This window comes from Poecilia reticulata, chromosome 2, assembly GCF_904066995.2.
Source record: "Poecilia reticulata chromosome 2, P_reticulata-male-v2, whole genome shotgun sequence".
In the NCBI taxonomy this organism is placed as follows: domain Eukaryota; kingdom Metazoa; phylum Chordata; class Actinopteri; order Cyprinodontiformes; family Poeciliidae; genus Poecilia; species Poecilia reticulata.
Window position 1 is genome coordinate 23,184,035 of NC_088831.1, and position 25,401 is coordinate 23,209,435.

Below are 25,401 nucleotides of genomic sequence, written 5' to 3' on the forward strand. Positions count from 1 at the left end.
ATTTTTATCATGCAGGTATTCCAGCTGGTCGTTAGCATTTAGAGAAGCTCTGCAGATGCTGGTTAATCTGACACAGTGATGAATTAGCTACACTTATGCTCTTACCTGCACACACATGCACACACACACACACACACACACACACGCACGCAAACACAGACCATCTCAGAGCCAGCTGATGCTGACATCAGCTTCAGCAGAGGAAGGATTAAATATAACTGCTACACTGAGCAGGGAATTACACACACACACACACACACCCCACACACACACACATATACAAGTATGCGCACACACAGCCGCAGAGGTAAATACAGGAGCTGAAACACACTGCCGCGCACAAAGTAAGATTTAAACAAAGACTCTCGGTGAGCAGAGCATTCAGGATTAAAGTGAAGTGAAATGTGTGCATTTACCTTTGCCTTCGGTCCTGTGTGTGAGTCTAATCCAGGCTGACCAGGCAGTCAGTAATCAGAGAGGCCAGCTGTGGGTTATAATCCCACACACACACAGACAAGCACGCAAACACACACACATGCACAACAGCCAAGCAACAATGTAATTTCTGCCTGTGGAGGAAAAAGCTGAAAAATCTTTTCCAGTGGTGCTTCTCAGTGGCAACTTCAAAGCAGCAGCTGACTGAGTTTTAGCCTCATCTCAGTTTCTTTCATGTTACTCTTAAATAGAGTTCATCTCCTCTGTCCCGGCGATGATCCCAGGCCACCCTTTGACGGCTAAATCCAGACGAGGAGAACTGGGATCAGTGCATTTAAGCACAGCTGTATGAATGAGTCAAAGCTGACGCCTGCTCATTTCAGTCGAAACTTGCTCACACTATGGAAATTCTTGATTTCTTTTTTCTTTTTCACTGCAAACACTGACGAGAAGGCATCCTGGACTGCACTGCAGGAACATTTAACATCATGCAGGAACTCTTTCACCTCAGCACTACATTCCTCTAAAGTTCATGAAGAATGTGTGCCGACAAATATCTGTTACCTTAAAACGCATGTGTGAAAAAACTCAAACGTCAGTGTTTTACCCGCTCACACCAAACATTCCAATATTTTTATTTTATTTTGTGTGTCGATTGCTGCACTTAAGGGAACAATTCTTTATATTCTTACAAATGAACAGTACAACAAAGTACAGGCTGTGTATCTACCAAACTGCGGTATGTTGACAGAACATAAATGAGTTTAGCATTTAAAAACAGGATGTAACTTATACCAAGACACTTTAGGACAATGTTTTTTCTGAATGTGAAAGCAAACATATGCAGCACAGACATATAGTCTTTGAAACTCTTTCCTGTTTTAATGCAATGTCTGTCATCTATATGCACTCACTTTCCAGACGTTTTGGCTTTTTAGTCACCTCCCATCGTTAATCCAGACGGTTTCATATGATGTCAGCGTGTTCTTTGCAGCTTGAGCAGCTTCAGCTCCTCTGAATGTGCTTAGGGAAATTTTTGGCTATTTGTCTATTTGTGGGGTCAGGCACTGATGTGGGACGTTAAAACCTAACTTGCACTTGCACACTCTCTAAATCATCCCAACTATCATGAAGATTGTGTGTAGTTCTTCCCTGGAACAGCATGAGACAAAATGTTTCATTAAAGTTGGTTGAATTGAATTGTCCTACACATCTTGGTATGCTGAACGTTTCAGTTCCTTTCAATGAAACTACGGAGCCAAACTCCTGAAAAAACAACTGCATACAGGAAATGACAAACAAAAAAATAACAAAAATTATTCTGCGAAAGGTGAACCTTTGCAAAATATAAATAAGAGGTAACACTTTATTTGATATCTGACATTAATATTGCTGTTATGGCACTTTATCTACGTCTATCAATGTTATATATATATATATATATATATATATATATATATATATATATATATATATATATATATATATATATATATATATATATATATATATATATATTAACCTTTAGTTAAACACCATGCAATCCTGCACTGCGTCTCTATCCCTCTTACATAAACAACCAGCAACAACATGGAAATAAACATCGGTTATTAATATCAGTCCAGTTTTACTTATCGGACCAATACCGATAAAGAGATGATAAACATCGGTGGATATCGATATTAATACTGATACATCACTAATTTTGCCTTCTGAATTTATTGACTCAGAAAAATAAGAAATGTTAAAGCTGATCAATATGAACCTGGTTGCACCCACAGCAATGTCCTGGTGACAAAGTTTGGAAAACACAGAGCAGAAAGGAAAACAGCTTTCCTTGTTAGATGTCTTATCTTTCCCTGCTGTGTATTTATGTCAGAGGAGTGGGCAATCAGGCTGAATGCTCTGGATCCTGCTGGTGTTAAAGATAAAAGGACAGAGGGCACTAATGTATGGCACAGTTCCCTGAAAGAGACTGCTGTCCACAAAGACACACACACACACACACACACACTCCCTCACACACACGCACACACATATCAACCTGAGGGAACGACAGGACAAAGAAACTAATGGAAATGTGACAAGACAGAGAGGGGTCTGAGAGTGGCTCGCTCACCCCGAGGCCTGGAGCTGGTAATAACAGTGACCAAAGACAAATACACACACACACACACACACACACACACACACACAAACTGAGCAGAGCGGCGGCCAGCAGCAGCAGAGATGCTGGGACAAACTACAAGACACAGTTTGATGTGTATTCCTGTAGGATTCCAAGATAGGAAGTTGCTGAAATGTTTATGTTTATTTTCTTTTACCCCCCACCCCCCAAAAAAAAAAAAAATTTTGCATATTCTGAAATGTTTATGCGACTTTATTTATTATAATCTTTATATTTTCCTACCACAAAATAAATCTACTCTTTGATGTGTGTCTTGTCTTTTCACACAAGCTGTAGATGACCTTCAAAATGCTCCATCAGGTGATATCTGAGCAGATTCTCTTAAATGCAAACTGCAAATTGCAGCAGCTCTGACCTAAAACAACAAACTAAGATATGCACCTACGAGGCCTTTTTTCACCTGTCAGGCCGGATTTAAGACAGAGAGTCTTCTTCACTCGTGACACGGCCACTAAAAGAACAAGCAGCCAGTTTGTGTGAGTTGAATCTGCAGGAGGCTGAAACCTGAAGACGCTCTGAGGACACAAACAGGGATCTCCATTCAGATAATTACACCTCCTTCCTCGTCTGGTCAGCAAACGAGATTGAGTCTTAATACTCATGAGACGCAAGGTTTTTAACAACGTCAGAGATTCAGATATTTGTGCCGTTTCCTCACAAAAAACTAAAATACCAGTAAGGATTCTGTTTCTTCAAATAATTTGTAAATTGGCAAACTCTGTTTATTTTAGCTGTGGAATATGCAACATCCTGCTTTCTCAAAAATCCTTTCTAACAATCTGAATATGTTGGATCAATTGTGTAAATGTAGTGTATTTTTTTAGACCTTTACCACGTCTAAAAAAATACACTATTATTAAAGTTGCAGCAAGAAATTGCTTGGTGAGTATAACCAGTGACCATAACCAGTGTGTCTTTTTTCTGTTTACTGAGCGCAACATGTCTACGACATACGCAGCCACACTCTTTAGTGTGGAGTTTATTGAGTGAAAATTCAAAGTTACCAAGCTATTTTCAGTCAGAAAAGGTAGCAGCAAGGAGTCTTACCAAGTTAGCAACTCTGTTGCAATTTATTTAGCAAATACTGGAACCTTTTCAGTATTTTTTTCTTGTTTAGCCACAAATGTAATGAGCATTTCTCATTCTTTCTAAAATTTTGGAGACTCTGGTGAAAGCACATTCTCACTCTTATCATTTTTAGAGTCATGGTGCAGGCATGGGGCCCTCCACCATCATAAAAAGCCCAGAATGGTCAGAAAGAACTTGAAGAAACAGTGATTGATGACCTGGAAAAACTCCTCTGTGGGCAATTTCTGTGCTATTTCCATCCTAGAGTTTCTTGCCATTTGCAAATCTTTGTAGGCCGATCTGGAAGAGTCGTACAGATGTTCTTCCTCATGGTCTCAGACAATTGCTCCTCAAACCTATTCACTGACCTCTCTCGCTCAAAAAACAAGAAGTTGAGTAGTTGGAGCTAGACAACATTCTATCCAAGTGCTTTCTGGAATCAACAAACATAAAAAAAACACCTGAAATCATAAGCATCTGGAGGTCAACGCCTTGCAAAAGAGATCAGGAATGAAAAACTCTGATTTAAATAACATATGCAAATATAGAAGTGCTCGTGACCTTCAGCAACATAAAGGACTACATTTCTGTTGGTCATTCTGACAGTCAAGTTTTCTGAGGATGCAGCAACGCTTCAGTCAGTATCGAAGCAGCCGTCACGCGACGAAAGAAAAGACGCAAGCAGGGCGAGAAAACGTTCATGTCAGCAGAACAAAGCGCTTCAAGTCAGAAAGGAAAGGAAAGACGAGTCTGCAGACAGTCTAGGATCCTATGTGTTGGTTGGTAGCTATAGAAACTCTTGGTAGTAAAAAGATGACTCAGGCATTTGTGTTTCCATCCGATGGCATTATGCTAACAGAAACTCAGTTCCTGGAGATCTTTTTTTTATTTTATTTTACCACAATGTTCCTTTTGCCTCTTTGCGTTTATCCCGCCGTACCTCCCGGTCCAGGATTAGGAAGGATATCTGATATATGGAGCTTTTTCTTCAGCAAGGTTACAGTTATTGTTTTTTCATACCAATAGGAATATTTTTGGTGAGCTGTCATTTGAAGAGTCAGGTTCCACACATTAACTTTGAAATATACAGTATATTCACATTTCTTCAATTAAAGTCATAAAATGATGCAATGCAGATGTGTGTGCATGTGAATATATAATACCCAGAGATGAGCGTTTTGATAGATGGCGAGTGAAATGTTATTAAGGAAAAAACTGTGTAGGCAGCAGCTTATCAGGAGCAACACAGTGCAGTATATAAAACAAACAATAAAAAACATATAGTAGTAAAATAAAAAAAGAAAAAGTCTTAAATTGTGGTCTGCACTGGTTTCCTACAGATAAGAAAACACAGATGATGCAAAAATCCAGATTATCTAGACAATCTGTAATGTATTTCAGGAAGCTCACAGCGTTTTCATTTTAAAAAACACTTTTTACATATCATTTTTTAATGTAATGGAGCTGGAAGAAAATGCAGCTTTTTTTATAACCTTCCAGAAAATCCTCCTACGTAAAATACATATTGGTTCTCTAGCAGCCTTGTTTGTCGCAGTTCCCAAAGTTTTAAACTTTTAATTAGTACTCTGACTGTAGATATGGACTGGTGAGGAAATTATTTTCTGATAGCCACTTCCTGACTATAGAACATACCTGCTTCGCTTGCATGGCACGTCCTTTTGTTTTTCCTCATTCAAAAACTGGCTGAGAGAAACATCCGTCTGTCAACATATTTATATGCAAGGGAAACAAAGAATTGTGGATTTCAAAATTTAATTTCCAAGGCACCCTGATCAAATATTATGATTTTTTTTTACACGTTGTCGCAGTTGACACGTCAATGTCTCTATTACTTTTTGTTGTTATTTTTAGAGGATCTGTGTTGCTATAAATGGGTTTTGACAGTGAGGAGTGATACATCTTATCAGAGGTCAGCCTTAAAACAAGGTAGAAGTTTTGAAATTTTAAATTTGACCCGGTTCGCTCTTATTTGGGGATTTGCTACTTAAAATACTCTCGTTTCTTTTCTCTTGTTTTATTTTTTGCTGGAAATTAAAACTTGTATTCTACAAGTTCTTTTTAAAAAAGTGAAAGGGAACGTTTTAGATTCCATAACATGTAGAGATATTATGCATCCCATCAATCTCAGTTGTTTTTGTCAAGGATATTGATTTGATTGTTTCCCAAAATCTAAGAATAGCTCCTGTTTAAATGAAAAGATCAGATCTGGAGTTTTTGTTCTGATCTCAAATTCTCACATTGGCGATTCGATGTTGCATGATTTAAGCACAGCTGTGGGAGTAAACCCAACACACCCAGAGAGGGCAACGATGCGTTCGGTTTGTTCTGTCCAACCTTCACTGCAGGACACTGTGACTTCGGTTCTGTCTTTAAATAGCTGCCCTGCTCCGTCGCCATGTGACTCTTACTGTTCAAGGTGAAGCTCTGCTCCTCTTTAAAAATCCAGGACTGAAGTTTTCACAAAGGCACCTCAGACTCATGGGGCCTTCAGCGCTAACGACCGAACGCTCTGGACCAGGAAACCAAAGGATGCAACAAAAACCCTTTTACCTGTTAACAAATTTATTGGCAGTAAAAGAAACAGAGAGCCTTTTTCCATCATTGTGTTGTTTAAAATTGAAGTTTCTTTTTTTTTAAAGTAGATTATGTCACTATAACTAATATCACGATTTTTAGGCAAATTTATGTAATAAAGATATGTCCTTAAAAAAAATCAAGCTGTATAATAGTTCTTAAGATTCCCTTTTTTTCCATGATGTCTACCAGTTATGTAGAAATCAAATTAACATTCGAGGTCAAACATTCCTTATGCACATGGAGTTTGCATGTTCTCCCTGTGCATGCGTGGGTTTTCTCCGGGTACTCCGGTTTCCTCCCACAGTCCAAAAACATGACTGTCAGGTTAATTGGTCTGTCTAAATTGCCCTATAGGTGTGAGTGTGTGTGTGCATGGTTGTGTGTCCTGTGTGTCTCTGTGTTGCCCTGCGACAGACTGGCGACCTGTCCAGGGTGACCCCGCCTCTCGCCCGGAACGTTAGCTGGAGATGGGCACCAGCAACCCTCCCGACCCCACTGAGGGACAAGGGTGCAAGAAAATGGATGGATGGATGGATAATCCCAGGCTTCAGTGTAACAAAAGTAAACTACAATTCTCATGAGTCTATTTTACTAATAAGTGTACAAAAAGTAAAATAATGTTCCACCTTAATTTGAAAATCTGTACGAAGTACTTTTCCTGCCTAAACAGGAAAGAGATGGACCAGATGTTCCTCTGTTACAGCCTGTCAGAGATTAACACACATACAACATACTACATCTAGGTTACCCAGCAGGCTGTGTAGGATTTGGTAGGACATGATTGGTCAAGCCAGAAGGAGATTGTGGGATTGGGATTATAATCCACAGATAAATGTGTGTTAGTGTCTGCGTGTGTGAGTTTTAGCTCAGTTGGTATAATCTGTGGTCTGATAATAAAGATTACCACTTGAACACTTCTGAGCGCCTGTCGTCTGATTTACCCCCCTCCCTCGTCTGGTGGGCATTCATAAAATTCCTCTGACCTCAACATACCAGAAGACGAGTCATACCAGAGAACATTCGCTTGGGGAACTGAACACTGTCATATTATTCACTGACGGGTCTTTATGAAGTAAAAGTCCAGCAACACCAAATAACAAAATGGTCAGAACCAATGGGATTAAAATCTCACAAATATACATTTGAATTTTAGTGTACAGTTTCATTTTTAATGTTTTATCTCCATAATTCCTTAATCCTTCTGCCGTTTTAGGGCGGCGCTGAGGAGGAGAGCAGCAGGTGTCACAATTGGACAGCAGGGACTGGAGGAGGCTGTCCCGTCAGACCGTCAGTTCCCGAAACCACACACAGAAAAATAACCTGGTGAAACCGCACATGGGGTCAGTGCAACCTCGCTGGACCACGCACAGAATAAAAAGCTTGTGGGGTTTGATGGACCCCGTCTCTCAACATGACCGGAGAGTTAAAACACTTAATAACCACTTGAGGAAGCTGAAGTTGAACTCACAGCTTTCACATTGCACAAATAGACAAAGGTTTGAGCAGACATAGAACTTATCAGGTTCTTTTCTTGTTTGTTTTTGTTGTTTTAAGTGAACTTTACCTTTCTAACAACATTATACTTCTTTGAACTTGTGTTCAGTTGCTGTTTTTGAGAGTATTTAGTACTTTTTTTTCTATTTTCTCCATGATTTAGTTCTGTTCAGCCACTTCCTGTCACTCTGGTTATATCTCGATGATATAATCTAACATTTTGTGTCTCATTGTGCAACATTTCCTTGTCTAAAGCTTCCTGTTGCAGCACTTTACCACTAACACTCCTCTGAACACATTTATTAAATGCTTAAATTATATAAAACTTTTCACTCTCAGGGTACGCTAGAACGTCGGGCCTTTGGATGTGAGACTGATGCGAGGTGACATCCGTTTCTTCTAGCTACGTGTAGTTCAGCCTGATCAGAGAACGGTCTGCGTGGAAAGAGCTCTTCCTAATATAATCAGATGTTGTTGTTAACAGACACCAACTTTAATTTAGGAACTTTGATTGTAAGTGCACAATAATTATAACACAGTTCAAAGCAGAGAACCAAAGACGCCTCACATGTCCCTTCAAACACGAAATCATCCTGTGCAATGTAGTTCTGAGTCACATTTCAAATCAAAGGTTTTATTGCATCATCTCGTCAGTAAGTTGCAGGTAGATTGATTTGCGTTTGTGAGAAATTTCTGATTCGAGCCAATCAGAAGTAAAAGTGTTTGGGTTTGTTAGTCAAGAGTTTGTGAGAAACACACACAGCTCGCCCTGACACCAAGTATCAGTAACATGAATGACATCTGGAAGGACTTTAGGCAAATTTTGACTAAAATTTACTTTTGACTATAGTAAATTTTAGCTAAAATTTACTTTCACTAAACATGAAAGTAGATTTCAAGTTTAAGATACGCTGTTATCTTTTAAACACACATTTTTCATCCATTTGCCTGTTAATTAAAGAGGTGATAATCATTTTAAGTGTGTCTGTTATGGCAACAAATGCAGTGTAAATGTTTGCTGTATCCAAATTCCACTTAGTTTGGTTCCGATCCCTGTTTGATTCTGTTGATTCTCATGAAATATTATAGGTTAAGACCCCAAAGAAGAAAAGAATAAATATTATTAATTTAAGTATTATCTCAATATTTCGTAAGTTTGGACAGAATATTGGATAGAATATAGAAAACTGACCTAAAAACCTTTTAATTGCATTATGACAAGCAGATAAAGCCATTAACTTTAATCCTAATATTTTTTTGTATTTCAATGTCCTGTTGGAAAATCCTGCATTGAGGTTCTTGTAGATTTTACTTTGGCCCCGAACATCTCAACAACACGTTGCTCCCTTGTCTTTCAATTTCTTTACACAATTTACAATATCACACCCTGTTACAAGTTATTTTTATTAAATAACATATTGCTTTAAGCACGAATCCCAAATTTTTTGGCATCAGCTGACAATATCTGACTAGTCCTTGGAAAAGGTTAGATACATCCTGCTGGTCCATCGCAGGTTGGCATGGCAACAATCTCTTCAAAGGTGCCACACATTGTGTGCAAATCACCCGTCTTAGCGGGAGCAGTGAAGGACTTGACGCCACAGCAAGAAAGCATCAACGCGGACTGAAAGAGGAGACGACGTCTATGACATCATTTCCTCCTCAACATGCTGACTCATCAAACATTCAACACCTGTTCCACTCAACTAATGGGAGAAGAAACGTGAGACAAACACATAAACACGCGCGCGCACTGTGCGACGTTTAAGCGTCTCCTAACTAAGAAATTTCAAAACGCAAAGTGAAGCAGGAAGCTGACGGAGCGACATCACGGAGGACGACGTGTTGACAGTTGAAAGCGCGTCTCGGTTTCTATTAAAAGAACAGCATCACCTTGACATTTAAAACACTGTGACGTCGTGTTTGACTTGATTAACTTTTCTGTCCTTTTCCTGCTGATGCAAAGAAGTCGCTCGTCTCCCTGATTGACCTAAAGTCGTGTCGATATGCTGTCATATTCAGTACATGAGGCTCATTTGTCAGATTAAAAGTTTCTTTTGAAAACTGACAACCTTTAAGCAGGTTTGTTTTTAATTGGTCTGAGGTAATATTCTAATTTTAAATGTCATGTTTTCTTTACCTGTAAGCAAAAAAATCATAGCGGAAATAAAGGCTTTCAAATATGTAATTAATCTATAAAGTTCCTGATTTAAATGGACTTTTCTATAATATTCTAATTTATTGACTGGGTCTACAATAAGCATTCATTTTACTTTTTTTTTGCTTTCTTTTTCATGATTTACTTTATTTATGAGACAGACATTTTAGTTTTGCCTTATTATGCAGCATATTGCCAATATCCCAACAATTCCTATCTAGTTTCAGGTTTCTACACACCCATGAGATGGTAATAAACACACATTCCAGACATTTTGTCAAAGCAGAGTTTAAGCAATGCTAGAAACTCTTCCAAATCTCAAATGTCCTGTTTTCAGCACATGGCTATAGTGTTTTGACAACACTGTCTGCACAAATCTACATCCCTAGAAATATGGTTTCCAGTGGTGGTTGGCTTCATCACGCACTAGTGGGTGTGGATGAGATTGGCTGCAAGGTCACTGCTTCACAAAATTTGTAATATTCATACTGTTGTGCTACTAACGTTTGAAAAATCTTTACTTTGGAAAGCATTTATGAACATGGCTATGAACATGGTTTTATCACCAAAAATGTCCACCTCAAATATCTTTCAGAGTAGAAAAAAAACAGTTTTTGGTACATTAAAGCCATGTTTTGATATCTGATTATCTCTCTGTGTTGCAGAGCTGCAGTGATAAGTGTCACACTTTATCACCAAAAATGTGATAAAGTGATTACCATAATTATTACAATTATAGTAATCAATAATCATTATCAATGTTCTGATTGAAAATCTGATTTATTCCAGTAAGTATCAAAATATTGCATCAGATCAATAAAAAAGTCTAAAGTTTTTTTAGACTTTAAATCTCCATCACATAAAACATACATTTCTGCAGACAAACAATTATAATGTGAACAGACTTCCAAACGAACCCTTTCTCTATTTATGTTTACACAAAAACATAAAGAGACATATTCTAGAAATTTGCACTCTGGGCAAATACGTGTAAAATATAAGATGAAGAAATTCATCTTTATTGCAGAAGTATCATTTCATAAGCATCCTCCAGGTCTCCAACAAGGAGTTTTTCCAGCGTTTTTTTCTCCTCTCATCCTGCCATTTGTGCTGGCAAGATAAATGTGGGTCATAATCCAGCATTGTTTGTCACAATGACAGTAGCTTTAAACTTTTTATTATTGCTCTGACTGCAGATATGCCGATACGTTGGAGGCATAGTGGAAACAGGAACTTATAGCGACTAAATAAACGTTTCTAGAAACTCTGTTCAGCTTAACAAGGTGGAGAATAAATTAAAGGTTTTTGTATGTGTACAGAATTACCGCCATACAAATTAACTTCATTTAAATGGTCTTTGCGAGTTTTTAATGGGCAGTAATACATTTGGAGTCGCAACACAATTTAATCACTGCCCAGTTTATTTGAGACGCTTCGTGAGTTGTGACTGATAATCGTTGGTGTGAGGTTATCGAAAAAAACATCTTAAACAATGTCGCCGCAGTCATTCACTTCCTCCAGGCTGTTATTCACGTCCTAATTTGCAGTTATGATTTAATTTGACATTTTCTATTTGGTCATGGCTACTGGGAAGTCCCAGCACTGCGGCGTTTGGCAGGGAGTCCCTCAGGGGCGTGGGTGTCAGCGTGGGGTCACTGTGGATTAGGCCTCTCCAGCCACATCGCGCAGATGCTTGGTCATATTTGCATCTGGTAAATTTTGGATGCCAAAAAAAAACCCGGGGCTCTTTATCCTGTCAGTGGGGAGCAGTGGGCGGGTTCTGGCATGAGTCCTGCCCTGGGCGAGCCTCGCTCTCCTCCTGTGACCCCCAACACAACCAAACACTCACTCATTGCCTAGATTAACCCCACTCTGCACACGAAAAGTCTTCACAACGTAATGATCAAACAAGTATTGATCTGAGGATAATTGATCTAGAAGGATAGCTGCAACATTTTAGAGTTAAAGTTGGATTAGCGTGTAATATTTTTTAAATAATTTGAAATGAGGCACAAATGAAAATACTCTTTTTGTGCCTTAAACACTATAAAGTAAAATCTTCTGAAATCTTAAATTGTGTTTTTGAAAACATCTGACCTTTGGAGTCTTATTCATAGCGATGCACCAATATAAAAACTTGACAGAAATATTAGTTATCGTATTTTCCACACTATAAGGCGCACCTTCAATGAATGGCCTATTTTAAAACTTTTTCATATATAAGGCGCACCGCATTATAAGGCGCATAGAACAGACGCTTCAGTTTGGGTTGCCACCCGTCCCGTATTGAACAGATACGGGAAGCGACTCTACAAATGTGGATGTGTAATAATAAAGAAGTGGTCCCCGAGTTCTTTATATAGTAGGCTGCCCCAGTCATTGTTTCACTCACGGTGTTGGTGTTGCGATATTGTGCCCAACTGCTTTCTGGGTAACACAGACCAACCGACACTGTGATCAGATCTACTGAAACTGAACTGTCAACAGAGCTAATTTATGAAGTGGCATTGCTTTTCCAAACAGGATCATGATGGTTTGGATAGTTTTTGTTTCCTTTATTAAATAAAACACTACTATGTGTTGGTCATTTACTACATGTATGATATTAAACTTAAATTGAACATAAACAAACAAACATAAACAGCTCTGGAAAAAAAATTAAGAGACCACTTAAAATTATAAGTTTCTCTAATTTTACTTTTTGTACATATATGTTTGAATAAAATGAACATTGTTCTTTTATTCTATGAATACATGACATTTAGTGTTTATTTGCAGAAAATGAGAAATGGTCAAAATAACCAAAAAGATGCAGTACTTTTAGACCTCAAATAAAGCAAAGAAAACAAGTTTAAATTTATTTAGAAACAACAATACTAATGGAAGAGTTCAGAAATCAATATTTGGTGGAATAACCAGGAGTTATGAGGAGGTTTTCAGTGGGCTCTTAATTCTTTCCAGAGCTGTATTGTATAATAAGAACGCAAAAACAGATTAATATTTTTATGGCACTCTACATACGTTTTCATGCATCATTTGATCTAAAAAACATACCTTTAAGGTTCCTGTTTTAAATGTTTAATAGACTAAAAAGAGACAGGGAGCTCAGTTCTGTAGCTTCACTAGCTCAGTCATCAAAAGTAGCATCAGCAGTAATGTGGTAAGGTTTTCCCAGTTGAGTGTGTCAGCGGAGATTATCGCTTCACCTGTGTGTGGTGCTAATGTTGTTGCAATATATTTTCTCATTTAGTCCTGCATGCATCCAGTATTTCGCTGTGATTGCAGCTGAACACTAACAAGCCACAAAGTCTCATTAATAGCCAACAAGAAGAAAATGAATAAAACAAATAAGATCAAGAGTGGAAATCATGTTCTGTTTCACTCACAGAACATCACAAATTAACCTAAACAGATAAAAAAAAACAATATCTAGGTTTGAACGAGACCAGCACCAGTTTTGTGCTGTTGGTGTTTTGTGTCAACCAGCTGAATAAGCAGTCGACTGTTATGAACACAAACACCAGGACATGGCAACGGGGATTTAGTCTCAGCTGCTTTGTGATAAAATGTGAGATCTGAGCATCATTTTCCGACAGATGAAACTTCTCACCACTTTCGGTAGCCTTCCAGGTAACGTGTGTAGGAGTGTGTGTCGTTATGACCTTCACAACCTCGGTGTGTGTGCATGTAATACCTCCGAGACGGGAGTCGTGAGCAAACACTTCATCACTGCCGTCCTATTTACACACACACACACACACACACACGAAGCACACACACACCAACTCATAACTTCTGCTTTAACAATTTCCCCCACAATCACAAACACACACTTTGTATCGAGCCTGATTCTGTTTTTTGTAATAATCACCCAATCACGTTTCATTATTGTCATCTATTCCTCTTTATCACATGACAGGCAATTAATTAAAAATATCCTCAGACAACATGGGGAGCAGGTGTAGACGCACACACTCGGGCACAGGTAGCTCCATAAATCACAGCAGACAGAATGGGAGTAATGAAGTGGCTCACTGTTAGCGCTCTGTACTGTAGGCACCAGCAAACTACCTACTGCACACACCACTGCAATGGTCTGTGTGTTGCTGCTAGGGTGATAGAAAACTGCCTTTGAGGGGAAACAAGTTGTTTCACACAAAGTGGATGTGCAAGATCATCAGCCTTGAATCTGGGTATAGCTGGTTTTAATAGAGCTTGGAGATTGCTCTTACTGGGGCATGAGACGGTTTCAGGCGTCGAGCTATAGACGGGTTCTAAAAAGTTAGGGTGTCAAAATTTGCTAAGATGAGATGAGAGATGTCACAAAATGTTAACGGTGCTACACAATACTGTCCCTCTCCTGCACGTTGCTGCACACGGCTGGACAGCTGAATGAAAAAAAAAGGTTTCTACACTTCTTTAAAAAAAATTATTCTGATTATTCTGGCCAAGAAAAATATGGATTGTCTGGCATCTCTATCAAGCACATGACACTGCATTTTGGGAACCTTCACTGAGTTGATGGATGGAGAAAAATCATGATCTAAGCTAAAACATTGGGTTTGAAACAAATTATGTTTATATAATGCCTACTGAATTATTGACAAGTAATTGGTTTCAGAGTGATGCCCTGATGCCAAGCTAAACCCAATGTTTTTGATTACTTTACAAAGCTAGACGGCATGTTTTTAATCATTTTGCCAAGCTAAGCCAAGCTTCCTGTTTCTGATTGCTATGCTAAGATTAGTTCCATGTTTCTAATCAATAAGGTAAGCAAATCCCCAATGTTTCTGATCACTATACTAAGTTAAAAGGAATTGAATTGTATTTTCAAGGCATATAGTGGCATTTCATAGCACAATCAAGTTATATCTTACCATCAGTTGGTACAGAAATGCTACACAGTATATGTCAAAAACAATGTAAAAGAAATTTGACTTTGCATCATATCTGACGCCTTGAAATTGTCCTTTGCCTTTTTAAAAGCCTAAGTTCTACGCTTTCTGACACTGCCCTCAGCACATCATCACAACAACGCTTCTTCTTGCTGTCCATTGATGCCTGTGGAGGCGGAAGGTCAGCTGGGGACTGAAGCTCCAATATGGAGCTTTGGGTAAATAGGCAGGAGCAGGAAGGCAAACATGAATGTTTGCAACAGGAGATTCAAGGATTCCTCATGCATAAATGAGTCAAAGCAGGACTTCAAGTATGTTTTTGATGAATGACTGACATTATAACCTGATATACAGCTAAAAAATAATTGCCCCCCTTTAAAAACTTTTTTTCTGATAATCTTGCTAAGCTAAGTGCAATGTTTCTGATCAGTATGTTAAGCCAACAGCTAAACAGATTAGTTTAAGATAAATATGCTAAGCTAACAGCTAAACCAGCAGGTAAACAACATGTTTATGATTAATATGCTAAGCTAACCTTTATGTTTCTAATTGGCATGCTAAAATAAACTTCATGTTTCTGACTGCTACATTAAGCTAACAGCAAAGCCCCATGTTTCCAAAAGGTATGCTAAGCTAACATCTAAGCTAGCATCTTCTCAACAACTGTTATGTCTCTGGGTTTGAAATGAAAGAAGAAGAAAAAAAACACTGCAACTGTGTGAAATATTGCTTTCAATTAAAGACAGATGTGGAATATCTGTTCAAACAAGACAAGAAGGGAGTTGTTAGCTGAGCTCATTACACCTGCCTGCTGCTGTCTGTCCACACATACACTCAAATGAGGAGCTTCAGAGTAGAAACAACAGTTTGTGTGTGTGATTTTATTTTGCTTTTGCATGTGTGTGCGTGTGCGTGTGTGTGTGTGTGTGTGTGTGTGTGTGTGTGTGTGTGTGTGTGTGTGTGTGTGCTCCCTGCAGGTTTCCAAACTAATCTGCCCTGACGTAACAACATGCTGCTTCTCAATCTGCCCACTGTTGGAGTCCTGGCACACAACAACACACATGCAGACACTGTGTGTAGGAATGCTGTCATAAGCTATAAATAGATAAAAATTGATTTATGTGGAGGCGAAAAAAAGAGCAAGCGTGTTACCGAAGGACATATCTACTTATACCGTAAAACTGTAAAAGCTTTTTATTGGGATTTTAGGCCTCACCTTTTATGCGCAGTCTGTCAGTTAAAAATGGACCTAAAGGTTGAGAGAAAGGCTCATAGCAGGTTAATCTCTAACATTTGGGTATTATTGTCTGGCAATGATTTAATGCCGTCTATCAGCAGGCTGGGATGCCATAAAATAATGCCATCTTGTAGAACATTACCACTCACCAATGGCTTAATGGCCGATTTATTTATTTATTTATCTAACAGCCAGTTGTTTTTCTAATTCAATGGGCGGATTAATCTGCGGTATTAAAAGTAAAAACTGTGTGTTTATCCAGCCAAAACCCTACATTATAGAACAACACTGGGTTTGAGAGATCACAGCGTCATTCATGTTGATAGTTTTTTCCTTATCCTTACATGGTCTTTCTTTTTGTTGTTGCGAAGGCTAAGTGGTTCAAGTGGTTCATTCAGACTCTGGGACCATTCGATTAGATGACATGTGCACTTCTGTGAAACTTAAACGAAACGTTTGTCAGCACCAGTAACACCTGCATGAAGTTATGTCTTTTTAACACAGCTTTAAAGGTTTAAATTGCCCATGTTGTGTTGAAAATAATAGTATTTAGAGCTTGTCTAGCAGTATGAGCACTGGTCTGGTCTCTAATTGTGCAAAAAGAGCCAAGTTTAACTCCGAAGTTATCGATTTACTAGTCTATCTACGTTTTGACCCTCACCTTTGGTTATTAGATACGGACCACCAGTAAAAGGACAAGATCCTGGGCAGAAGTGGCTGTAACAGACTATTTTCCTAGGGTGTCTAGGAGTTAGCCTGAAGGCAGACCAGGGGGCAAAATAGAAACTCACTGGAGGGACTAATTCAGTTCAATTCAAAAATACTGAATTGATCCCAAAGGGAAATAAAATTAAATTATCCCTCCTGGACTGAGAACGTGATCTCAGATGAGCGGAAAACAACGGGTGGATTAAGGGATGTGGAAGCATACTGTTTCACTCCTTCAACGCAAACAAGCAGAGCAAACACAACAGCTTTCTCCTTATGCACAGCAGGAGGCTGAGCTGACTAGGAAGAGGCTCTAAGCAAAAAATAATAACCAAAAATAATACCTCATCTGCAATCTGTTATCGTTAGGATCATTTTGGACCAATAGCAACAATTATCATTTAGCTAATAATTTGTCAAATACTATACTGGCATCAACAAGCATAATTCTAGGTAATACCTCACAGATACTCAGTAATTAGTACGGTGCAAACATAAGATAACAGAAGATAATGCCTTCATGGTTTAATATGATCAAAAATACCAAAGCAATTTTTAGATATGAATCCCCCAAAATCCATCAAGCTGCAATTCTTTCAAGTCAGGCCAGAGATGCCTTCTTGCAATCAATCCTGTCCAAAATGACCCACTATGGATGGACTAATAAAGTTGATTAGAACAGTCACCACTGATTTGCCTCTGAGCCGACAATATATAGTCCCAGAACTGAAATGATCAATGTTTGTAAGGGAGAGCCATCATCAAAATTCATGACTGTGACATAGTGAAGACATACTGTTGTTCTCATTACTTAATAAAAGCAGACAGTTATCAAAACACACACATTTCTGTACAGAAACGTGACTTTTATTTCGGCCAGTGGTCCTGAGTTCTGGTCTCCAGTTCTGACATACTGAAAGGTTTAAATGTGTTTCTGCTCAGATGCAGCTTATTGGACATGACATCAAGTTCTGCAGAGGCCTGATAATGGTCCATTTATCTAAACTGGTTGTGTTGAATAAGGGATACATCTAAAGCCTAAGAACACCAGCTAACATTATGCTATTTGACAACCTATGAAAAGACTCAAGAATGTGCATTTATATCTTTATTATTGGTCACTATTTCGATTACTTCCTAGGGACATTTTGTACTTGATTGAAAATCAACAATTTAAAGTAATTTTCCTAAATGGACTGTTGTAAGGAAATGTTATTAATAAATCATATCTTACAGCAGAAGCCCACTTCCAGGTATTTTTGTGTCATAATTTCCGGGTCAGTGGACCCAAATGGAGATCAGAGTCCTAATCAATGAAAATAGGCTGAAAAGACAATGTTTTAAGGTGTTGTATTTCTATTACAAATTAATTCCCATAATTTTAAAAACATATTTAATTACGAAAAAAATTAAAAATAATTTCACATGCAATGTTTTAAGTGCATGGGTCCGAAGAGGTTTGCTTTTTGGGTACCAAATCAAAGTGGAAATAGGAAGGGAAAAAATACCAACATGCCAGGACAGAAAGAAGCAAATATTTTGTTGCGTCTTGGCTGGACAAGAGCACAAATGTTTGCCAAGCATGTCCGTGTAAAGGCGAACCAAAAACATTTGGAACAGATGAAATCAGTCAAGTTGGGTTTTTACTCACTCAGAACAACAACAACAACAACAACCACCTCCATGTTCTGCCTGTGCTGCTGCACCTCTTCAGATTATTAGGCATGATAAAACACAATCTGCTCAACGTGCATCGTCTAAGAGTGTTTCCCAACCCTGGTCCTCAAGGCACACTGCCCTGCATGTTTTAGGTATTTCCTTCCTTCAGCCCAGCTGATTTCAATCGATTCCTGATTAACAGGCGTTTGTTGAACTGCAATCAGCTGAATCAGGGACATTAAAGCAGGGAAACCTCTAAAATATGTAGGAACAGTGTGCCTTGAGGACCGGGGTTGGGAAACACTGACTGACGTTGGCAAAGATGCATAACATGCACAGGATCAAATACACACCTCTGTACAAGCAAATGGTTACGAAAACACAACACCGTATTAGAAAGTTCACAAAGTTTCATCACCTCTTACAGGCATGGAATGCAAACTACATTGTTTCAATCGCTATTTGACTCATTCTGCTATTGTGTAAACACAATTTTTTAAATAAATTTTTGGAAACATTGTGTAAACACGGACTTGCAAAATAAATCAGCAGAAAGAGAAGAACTAGTCTCTTATAATTTATTTCTAACAGTACCTTTGATCGTTAACTTATTCCTGCCCAAAACTATAGGTTCCCCTTTTCTCTTTCTGCAACAGAGGACTTCTCCTTTAATCAAGGTGAAAAGTGCTAATTAGAAAAAGGAAAGTCTGACACAAACTGTGAAAAGGTCTAAACATCCAATCAAAGAGCAGCAGCACAGCAGGAAAAAGACTGAACCACTGAAGGCGGCATGGAGTGATGGAGGGAACAAAAGGAAAGGTAGGAAGGGTAAAAAGGACAGAGTGATTGATGTCCGGTTCGTTTCACATGGGACACAAAGGAGAAAAACTGTAGAAGATAAGTGGAAAAAAAAAATACAGAGCTGAGGAAGGAAGGCAATAGGCGAGGAACAAAGAGGAAGGGATGGTGCAATGAAGGAAAGACTTCAATGTATTTGAAAAAAGGAAAGGAAAGGAAAGGAAAGGAAAGGAAAGGAAAGGAAAGGAAAGGAAAGGAAAGGAAAGGAAAGGAAAGGACCAGTTTCCAGCTTTGGCAGGAGTGTGTCAGTGTGTGTGTTCATGGGAGGGGAGCATAGTACTGGACTTCATATCAATAATGAAGTCTGTTCAATACACACAAGAGATATGTTAGAATCATTGATGAGAATAAATTACATCTACATTTGAACATTTTCTGAAGTCTCCTCATGTTTAATGGATACACCAAAGAAATATTACATCTGCCGTATAATGAGAACGGAAATGAGATGAGAGGACTCTTTTATATTTAGTGAAAATCTCAAACATGCAACAATTTATTGCACAATTTTCAAAGAAGTAGGGTTGACGTAACATTGCAAAGTCTATTTGATTTTCTAATTGTAACGACCTTTGTGTGTCTGCTACTTAAAAGCTAAAAAGAATAAAGTAAGTGCAGCGTTTTAGAGTTTTAGTTAGAGTTCACTTGCATTTGCAGTGATATTTGTTATATTTTTAAAAGGGGCTAAATTATACCAAACTTTCAGTCGTACCACTTACATAGAGAAAATACTTAATGCTTTGCTTTGACCGTCAAAACTTTATTCTTATTTTAACTTCCTAAAGTTTGAGCACACAAAGAAGAAAAAATATTTCAAAATGAAATGAAATGAAAACAATGTATCCATCCAGATGTTCCAAATGACCAAATTTTCTTAATTCTGCAGCACACAAAGACACTGCTGGACTATCTGTTTAACCCAAATGCAATGTGATTACCGTAAGTTCCGGACTATAGAGCGCACCATACTATATAGCCACACCTACCAAAAAAAAAAGAAAAAGGAAACTTACATATATAAGCCGCTGGTATCTCCGCCGCTCTGCCGCTGGTATCTCGGCGGTATCTCTGCCGAGATTTATTAAGGACGCAGCCCACCGTCTCCAAAGCCGAACCATGGTTTCGTTCACGTTGAGCTTAAGTGCAGCGGCTCTATTTCCCTCCTGTACTGCCAGATCGATCAACTTAAAAGCTGCATCATATGAGTTTGAAGAAATTTCCCCATCATGCCTGTTGCTAGCATGTGCTTGTACTAGAGATGTGCCAATCAAGTTTTTTCCTGCCGATGCAGATTCGGATCATCCATGAGGGTCGATCACCGATACCGATCACCGATACCAAACACATAATTATTTTTTTTAATCAAAAGCACTACCAGTTACATTATGTGGAAAAAGGAACCATGAATTTATCTTAATTTAGACAAAAATTTGTTTTTAATAACTTTTTCCAAGAAAAAAACTAAACTAAACAGGCATTGTGCAAATTGTACTGCTATCGGTAATACTATCTTTAACAGACTGAAAACATATGAAGGCTCTGAAGAGGTTAAATAATTCAGAGTCAAAATAAAACCTTTCAACATTGCCAAAAAATTCAAGTATAAAACTTAAAATTCAACGGCAAATACAAGTTCCATTACAATAAACAATCCAGAGTTACTGAATGAAAACTTCCTGATAGCATGGCGGCTAGCTGATTACTGCTAGTTCTGAGTGGCTGTTTCTGACTGAGCGGAGTAATTATGCAGAGCAGGGAGGAGATCGAAAGTTTTAATACGTATGTAAAATTTATTTTTTAAGTTCGATGCTGCAGCTTTACGCAGAGGTTCGGTGTTGAAAGTCACTACCAGGTGGAGCAGAAGCGGTGCTCCGTCTGTGAAATATTACCACCTGTAGCGCGTAGCAGCGGTTCAACAGCGAGAGCAGAACCAGCGTCTTACATCGCAGCTCGAAGACTTAAATAATTTTGCGGGTTATTTGTTTAGCTTTCTGACCGTCATGCTAATCCGGGTGAGTGTTTGTAGCTGTGCGCTGCTTTACCTGCTATCTGATCCTCCTTATGTCTTTTTACTGCAGTGAGCCTTGAGGTAGCCAAACTCCTCAAGTATGGCATTGTTTTTATGCCATATTAGATTCGTGTTGATGCATTTTGTCGTGCTTCACCCCACGTGCTTCAATTTTCCGCTGCAACAGCAAACTTCCACAATCAGATTAGTGCGATATAGTTCTACACGACAACGTTTAGGATTTGTTGCTGCGCGTTTGCTCAGTGTGAAGGAAAGAGGAGACCAGCTGAACAGGCAGGCTGAGAAATGAGATGCAGGTGATCGGTTTGTGTGATCGGCAACAAGAGACCGTGATCGGCGATCACCGATCATACACTTTTTCACGGAAATCGGCCGATTATGATCGGTGGCCGATCGATCGGCACACCTCTAGCTTGTACTGAATGAAAATTAGCACTTTCTTCTTTTTATTTCCAATTTTGACTTCCAATGATTGACTTCCTGCTAAAGCGCCCCCTGGTGGTTGAAGAAAAATCCACAGAAAAGCCGCACCTGGCTTTGAGCCGCATGGTTCAAAGCGTGGGGAAAAAGGAGCGGCTTATAGTCAGAAAAATACGGTACATAGACAGATACCCCCTAGGATATCCTAGTAGGGGGGTACAGGCAGATTAAAAAAAAAGATTTTTGCAGACAGCGAAGTGGAGCAAGAAGTGTGAATTAGGGTTTACACAACTACGCTGGGATGCATGATTATTTAAGAAGTCATTTTCCAAATAAGTTATTCCAGACCAACATCATGTTTCCTAGAAGGACTGGTGAGTGACAGGATACGCAAATGTTTGATATGTTATGAGGAAGCATGATGATGAACGCTGTATAAGGTATAAATGTAGAATAGGGACAAAATGGGTTTATATTTTCCCAAAATGTTTTTTATTATTTCTCAACCTTATCTATGCAAATATGACAAATAATGTTTTGAAAATGTAAAGATACTAAGGTGCAGGCTCCCAGTTGCAACATTTTTTTATTACATTTTTAATGGACCTGACCCAGAACTTTATCACCATCTGACAAAAATAAATATAAAATATTTTTTAATGACCCTATTAGGGATATTTTTACTCAGTTTTACAGACAAATGCTTCTCAAGAAACAAAAGAAATATTATTTAAAACAAAAAACAACAAAAAGTCCATCTGATGGAGTTGACAGTGCATGACAGAGTTGACACAGAACTGAAGGTGGTGACAAACTAGTGAGTAAACTTGATACATGTGAAGTAATGCAATTTATGTAAAATACATTAAAATGAATTAATTGCACATTTAAGTGAGATTTGTCAACAATTTCACTGAAAGAGACACAAAAACTCTGACGGAGTTGACATCTGACAGAGTTGACAAAAAGCCATCAGGTCCATAAAATCTTTATACCAAAATTAAACTTTTATTTCACAAAATTTCATCAAAGTTTTGTAAATTGTCAGTTATGGTGTTGACACATCATGGTTGTGACGAGCAACTTAGGAATAAAACAGAAGAAAAACTAAAGAATAACATAAGCTAACCGGAGCTAACTAGCCCTCCTTAAGGAAGAGAAAGGAAGAGGTTATGGGGTCCTCAGGAGTTCTGGTGCCCTCCAATGATGCCTGATTTTTTTTTTTTTTTACTTTTTTTTTATGTCTGACAGTGTTGACAAAAACTTGGGACAAATTTCAATGGAGTTGGAAAATGTATAAAAATGATTTTTAATTCAATTTATTGATACTTTTATAATTATTTCTATGAATACTTATACTTAATTGTCATAATATATTATCTCAATATTCCTTTAATTGTTTTAAACTATTATAATGTATTGAGTTCTGCTCCAGGACAAGGGATTTTAAAAACACCATCCACCTACTACAATGTTTGACCCAGGTTAGTTTAGTCAGATATTTGAAAAAATTATATTTTGTATATATTTTATTCAAATTTTGTGCCTTATCCATGGGACCTGTTTTGTCAATATTCTCAAGAATCACTGTTGCACGGTGGACGAGTTTATATTGCGAACCTGTACACTTTGTTTTGAGGCCCCCAAATGCTATAGTGTACAGTGCGTACTCTGTGAGCAGCGGGAAAACTGCGCACAAAGTTATAGTTTTTGTCTATAGCTTTCAAAAGCAGCTGTTGGAAGGCTGAATAGGTATACTGCTGACATTGCAATTATTTTTTCCATTATGTGAGATTGCATCTCCAACTGTATGGCACGAACTAGAAGTATGTGGCAGGATGAGCATCTTGATCTGTTAGACTATAATGTAACTCTTCTTCTTTTTCCTTATTATTTCAAATGCAAAAATAACAAAAAAACAAAGAAAGCCCTGTGCTGGTCAACACACTCTGGAAAGGTCACCCAAGGTGCCTTAATTGCCTCTAACTGCTGCAGACAGAAACAACAATCCCTTTCAATGTGTTATCAATGGATGAACGTCATTCGTTTTAACACAAACGTTACATTTTTTATTTTTCTGGGTAACGTCTGGTTGCTTTTTGTTCACATTTGACCCTTTAGCCAATTTTATGGGTTGAAAACAGAACTCACAACATGACCCTGTTGTATTAAATGCCCAAATATGCATGTATCTCACCCAGAACTGGGATGGGCTGTCTTTTACCTTGAAGTTTTTAGAGTGTGACCTTTAATGTCATTCACGTTTGTATATTTATGGCATTTTTCCAGAATAAACACAAAATATTTTGTAAGTTTTGGATCTCAAAAGCAAAAAAACAAAAATATGCAATTCTACAATGAAAATGTAAGTTCTTGTTATTCTGCCAAAACAGATTAGTTTTGTTTAATCAGCAAAACACATTGACAGAAGCAAAAAATAATAATACTAATGATACTTTGCATTTAGCTTTTAAAATTAACTGCTTATCTTTGTTTGTGCTTTCTCATAAAATGTACCTTCTATAACGCTGGTAATATTTAAATGCTAAATAAATTTATGTAGCAGGAGAAGTGACCATTTAAACAAATTAAAGGGATTATTTTACTCCTGGCCGCTTCAAAAGACAGAAGCACATCATCAAACTAATCATTCCAGTCAGAAGGGCCAAAAATCAGCAGATATATCAAATGGGAAACAGACGACAAAATGACTTGAATAAATTAATAATATGGATAAGAATAAGGCAGTATCATACTGAGGGGTTATAAAGCAGCAGCTTCAGGGGCTCGGCTCACATTAAAATCTTCAACTAACTCAGAAAAGAAAAGAGGACAAGAGGCGGAGTGATAGAAGAGCTATCATCGGGAAAAGAAGGAGCAAGGTGCCTTACCGGATGAAGAAGAGGTGATGGATGGATGAAGAAAGTAGTCTTGTTGGTCTAAAGCGCTCAACTCCGCTCTCACACTAAACCAGCTGCCCGGTCGGTCACTTTTGATCGATCCTGAACCGACCAGCGTCTCCAGCCCGCAGGTTCCGCCCGCACTTTGGCCGAGCAGCCATCAGTCAGTCAGCCCGTCATCCTTCAGGTATCCGGACACTCCGGGACTCTGTCGGAGCCGGAGAGTCGCGCGCTCTCCGCGGCACACTGCCTCCGCACTGCGCATGTCTGACCCCCGCCTTCACTAACGCGCTCAACAAATAGAAACAGGGACATATAGAGTATTTAGAGAGGCAAGCACGCACACACACAGACACACACACACACACACACACACACACAATTGTACAAGTGGATAAGTATGTAAGGAAAAATACAAATTTCGCGTACGCTGTGTGTGAACTCTGTTTGCCGCTGAAAGTTGTAAATACAGGCTGGAGCGCACCGTGTTGTTCATCATCTTTTTGTGTTTACAGTCAACTCAGTTTGCCGGTGTCATAATGAGGGATCATCTTACTTTCCTTCTGGTTTCTGAGTGGGTTTGCTGGGGTCACTTCACTCCGACTGACCCTCAGGTTGCATAATCTGACTTTATGTTAGACTGCAGAAGTAATTCTGTGGCTGCTGACCCTGGAAACAGTAGGTCTCATGGATCAACAAGAATATCTCTATTAATATTTGCCATACAAAAAAGGGGTTAATTGATGATTTCTAG

At 38.5% G+C, this 25,401-nt stretch overlaps 1 protein-coding gene across 2 annotated transcripts in view; it reads right to left on the minus strand.

Annotated features, from left to right (window-relative positions):
• znf385b (zinc finger protein 385B) overlaps positions 1-24,924 on the minus strand; it is a 68,468-nt gene extending 43,544 nt beyond the window's left edge. Inside the window, exon 1 of one of the 2 annotated variants that reach the window (XM_008432906.3) lies at positions 24,639-24,924. The gene's annotated coding sequence lies outside the window, so the exon portion shown is untranslated. The remainder of the gene's footprint in view (positions 1-24,638) is intronic. The other variant, XM_081600851.1, reaches the window with a different exon arrangement.
• Between the last annotated feature and the right edge of the window lie 477 nt (positions 24,925-25,401).